We start from the raw sequence: 5,362 nt of genomic DNA on the forward strand, positions 1-5,362 counted from the left end.
ACGTAGGAATTGAAAACACTGATCATTCACGAGGATGTTGGGTGAAGCTTTTTAACTGCAGTGACAGTAGGAGAGTGGAATGAAATGGATGTGCAACTGGTGGTAATATACACTACACATAGGTATAAAATTAGGAATGAGGAAATACAACAAGGAAGCTCAGAGGCATGTCCTGGAGCCAAGGCTCGATCCCTGTCAATAAAAACTGGCGAGTATGCACACATGCATGCACACACACACACACACAGATACCATAGATACATCTGTCAAAGGCTCTTGCTTATTGACAAGAGCCATTGACAGATGGTGACAGGCTGTACATGATGTATGTATTTACATTTTGAGTGAAGAATAAAAATCCTGAATTTTAGCAAATATTCCAAGTTCAAAATTTTGGAAAACATTCTCACAGTCTAAAGCATGGATTTAAAATACTATTCAAAATTAAAATAAAATCCAAATCATAGATACAGGTCAGCCCTCAGTGCATGACAAATTGGTTAATGTAAATTTGCTTTAAGCCAAATGATACATCAGGGGGAAAAAATCATAATTTATTCCTGCTTAAAAACAAATACAGTGGACCCCCGGTTAACGATTTTAATCCGTGCAAGAGGGGTAATTGTTATGCGAAATAATCGCTATGTGAATGAATTTTCCCCATAAGAAATAATGGAAATCAAATTAATCCGTGCAAGACACCCAAAAGTATGAAAAAAAAAATTTTACCACATGAAATATACATTTTCCCACACACAAAGAGAAGGATACATGCACAATAGTAGAGTAGTACATGCACAGTATATATTGTGCATGTACTAGTCTACTAAATGAAGAATAAATGACACTTACCTTTATTGAAGATGCAGCAATGACTGATGAGACACTGTGTCCTGGGAGTGCCTTTTCCTCCTGAGTACTGTAGGTCCTGTTTGGCATTTTCTTCCAGAACAGGCCTTATCACACTGTGTATGCCACTACGATTCTTAAATCTCTCAAACCAACCTTTGCTGGCTTTAAATTCACCAATATGAGCACTAGTTCCAGGCATTTTTCCCTGTTCATCTGGGTGTTAGTCGACTGGTGTGGGTTGCATCCTGGGAAACAAGATTAACCCTTTCAGGGTCCGTCCCGTAGATCTACGGCTTTACGTTCAGGGTCCAAACCGTAGATCTACGCCATGAGCTCAGCTCACTCTGATAAACTGTGAGTGGTACATTTGGGCCTAGATATGAGAGAATACATCTATGTGGTATGTGTGCACCACATAAAACAGATCCTGCAGCACACTGTGTATAATGAGAGAAAAAAAATGAAATCATGATTTTTCGATTAAAACAGCAACTTTGCAGTGTTTTTTCGTATGTTTTTTATAGTTGTATTTGCGATTTCTTGGTCTCATTTGATAGAATGGAAGATATATTACAGAAATAGAGATGATTTTGATTGGTTTTAGCACTGGAAATGGCTTGAAACTGAGCTCAAAGTAGCAGAAATGTTAAATTTTTGCCGATATTCAAGAGTAAACAAACGACCTCACACGTCTAATACACGTCAGCTGGTGGGTCTAATATACATTCACAAATATGGTGATGATATTTATACAATTATTACAGTATTGCATAACAGTAAATCTTCTATTTTTTGGTGTGAATAAAAATTCATTATGTGAATAAAAAATCAAAATGGAATTTATTTGTAAAGCCTCAAAACATAACTAATGAACAGAGGAAACGTTAGTTTAGTGCCAGGAATGCCTACATTGTTTATTCTGGACCCTATTTTGAAATTGGAATATTTTGAACTTTGTGTTAAATTGGCCAAATTAACAATTTCCAATCACTTTATTTTGTAGTTGAAACAGTTGACTTGGCGATTTCTTGTGCTCAATCGATAGAATAGAAGTAATACTAGTGAAATAGCTAAGAATTTGGTTGATTGCAATAATGTAATTGGCTTAAAATGGGAGTCAAAGTCTGCAAAATCGCCGATTCGTAAAAGTCGCTGACACATCAAAATTCACGAGAGCATAATTTCGTCAATTTTCCACCAAATTTCGTACTTTTTGTTTTATTACCTTCACAAAAAGATTCTCTACGATTTCATAAGAAAAAATAACAAATTTTTTTTTTTTAAATTCTTGGACACTGGGGCACCACTTCAGATTTGGGCCTTGGACCCTGAAAGGGTTAAGGACCCCAATGGAAATAAGTTAGACAGTCTTCGATGACACTGACTTTTTTGGGTTATCCTGGGTGGCAAATCCTCTGGGGTTAATTGTTTCTTGGTATTCTCAATAAGCCACACCAACAACGGTGCTACAGCAGCAGCAGCAGCTGACAGTGCAGCAGCAGCAGCAGCTGACAGTGCAGCAGCAGCAGCAGCTGTACCACCAATAGTAGCGATGGTTGATTGGGGTTTATTATACAACCTGGCCAGCTCGGAGACATGCACTCCACTTTCATACTTATCAATGATCTTTTTCTTCATCTCTATTGTAATTCTCACCCTTATTGCTGTAGGGTTGGCACTAGAAGCTTTCTTGGGGCCCATGGTCACTTATTTTCCAGAAAAAGCACCGAAAACACTGTAATAATATGAAATATTCCGATTGTATGCTTGGATGTTACCGCGGAGGCTGGCTGGTAAACAATGCCACCGGCGGAACATGTGAGCGTGGCTCAGGCCGCACATTGGACGCGTCTCGGACGAAAATCGGTAAGCGGGTTTTTAAGCGGTATGTGAGGCAAAATTTTTGCAATTAAAGTAAGCGGTATGCGAAATAATCGCTATGTGATGCCATCGTTATGCGGGGGTCCACTGTATTGTAGCAACTCACCTACTTGGTTGAGCCTCATGTGTTCCTGTGACAAAAAAAAAAAAGCTAGTGTGCTAGAGAAGTGTAAATTTGATTTAAACTCTACATACTGTACAACACTGGAGACAATATTAATGAATATACAGCAATGGAAATTTTGAAATACAGGTTTCTCCATGCTTTACGTGGATTTGGTAATATGTGGCAACTCTATTTCTCTCAAGAATATGCTATACTATCCTGTAAAAATTTGCTCTTATATGATACAGGCAGTTGGTCGCTGAGCACCTTTCACTCATGTACAATAATCATCCAAGCCTAGCACTGCTTTTTTTCAAGTATCTCTTTAAATATCACTCTAAATATCACTCTAAATTGTTATTAGTAGAGAGTGGTCAGGAGCTTTAGATTTATTATTTACATTTTTAATACACAAAATTTATAAATATTTTTTTTCATTAATCATCACAATCATTCATACCTTGTGTATGTTCATTTTATGCATGCATGTAGAAGAGATTTTAAAAGCAAGTGAGGATATAGCTTTAGAATGACTGGTGTGATTGCTCATACATGCATGAAAAAGGGAAAGGTTCCTAAGGGGTGGCAAGGAGCATGCATAATTTCTTTCCATAAAAGAAATGACAAGCGAGTGTAAGAATTATACAGTAAGGGAATAAGCCTGTTGAGTATACCGGGTAAAGTATATAGTAGAATTATTACTGGAAAAGTAAAAGTTAAAACAGAAAGTAGGACTACAAGGGGGTTTACTTCGAAGCATATAGGCAACTGAACTTTGTCATTTTTATGGATTTAGATAAGGCACATGATAAGGTGGATTGGGAAGCAATGTGGCAAATACAGCCTCTCTCACCTAACAACGTACTCATTTACCAACCACTTGGACTTAGGACCAGCTCTCCAACCAGTATGTAAAGATAAGTAATGTATAATGTATATTAATGTATATTCTTTTTCTGTCTCATAAACACGCTAGATAACAGGGATATCTTGCTACTCCTACTTACACTTTGGTCACACTTCACAGACACGCACATGCATATACATATACATACATCTAGGGTTTTCTCCTTTTTCTAAATAGCTCTTGTTCCTCTTTATTTCTTCTATTGTCCATGGGGAAGTGGAAAATAATCTTTCCTCCGTAAGCCATGCGTGTCGTATGAGGCGACTAAAATGCCGGGAGCAATGGGATAGTATCCCCTTCTCCTGTAGACTTTTACTAAAAAAGAGAAGAAGAAAAACTTTATAAAACTGGGATGCTTAAATGTGCGTGGATGTAGTGCGGATGACAAGAAACAGATGATTGCTGATGTTATGAATGAAAAGAAGTTGGATGTCCTGGCCCTAAGTGAAACAAAGCTGAAGGGGGTAGGGGAGTTTCGGTGGGGGGAAATAAATGGGATTAAATCTGGAGTATCTGAGAGAGTTAGAGCAAAGGAAGGCATAGCAGTAATGTTGAATGATCAGTTATGGAAGGAGAAAAGAGAATATGAATGTGTAAATTCAAGAATTATGTGGATTAAAGTAAAGGTTGGATGCGAGAAGTGGGTCATAATAAGCGTGTATGCACCTGGAGAAGAGAGGAATGCAGAGGAGAGAGAGAGATTTTGGGAGATGTTAAGTGAATGTATAGGAGCCTTTGAACCAAGTGAGAGAGTAATTGTGGTAGGGGACCTGAATGCTAAAGTAGGAGAAACTTTTAGAGAGGGTGTGGTAGGTAAGTTTGGGGTGCCAGGTGTAAATGATAATGGGAGCCCTTTGATTGAACTTTGTATAGAAAGGGGTTTAGTTATAGGTAATACATATTTTAAGAAAAAGAGGATAAACAAGTATACAAGATATGATGTAGGGCGAAATGACAGTAGTTTGTTGGATTATGTATTGGTAGATAAAAGACTGTTGAGTAGACTTCAGGATGTACATGTTTATAGAGGGGCCACAGATATATCAGATCACTTTCTAGTTGTAGCTACACTGAGAGTAAAAGGTAGATGGGATACAAGGAGAATAGAAGCATCAGGGAAGAGAGAGGTGAAGGTTTATAAACTAAAAGAGGAGGTAGTTAGGATAAGATATAAACAGCTATTGGAGGATAGATGGGCTAATGAGAGCATAGGCAATGGGATCGAAGAGGTATGGGGTAGGTTTAAAAATGTAGTGTTAGAGTGTTCAGCAGAAGTTTGTGGCTACAGGAAAGTGGGTGCGGGAGGAAAGAGGAGCGATTGGTGGAATGATGATGTGAAGAGAGTAGTAAGGGAGAAAAAGTTAGCATATGAGAAGTTTTTACAAAGGAGAAGTGATGCAAGGAGGGAAGAGTATATGGAGAAAAAGAGAGAGGTTAAGAGAGTGGTGAAGCAATGTAAAAAGAGAGCAAATGAGAGTGTGGGTGAGATGTTATCAACAAATTTTGTTGAAAATAAGAAAAAGTTTTGGAGTGAGATTAACAAGTTAAGAAAGCCTAGAGAACAAATGGATTTGTCAGTTAAAAATAGGAGAGGAGAGTTATTAAATGGAGAGTTA

This window comes from Cherax quadricarinatus, unplaced genomic scaffold (genome assembly GCF_038502225.1).
Source record: "Cherax quadricarinatus isolate ZL_2023a unplaced genomic scaffold, ASM3850222v1 Contig4554, whole genome shotgun sequence".
Classification (NCBI taxonomy): domain Eukaryota; kingdom Metazoa; phylum Arthropoda; class Malacostraca; order Decapoda; family Parastacidae; genus Cherax; species Cherax quadricarinatus.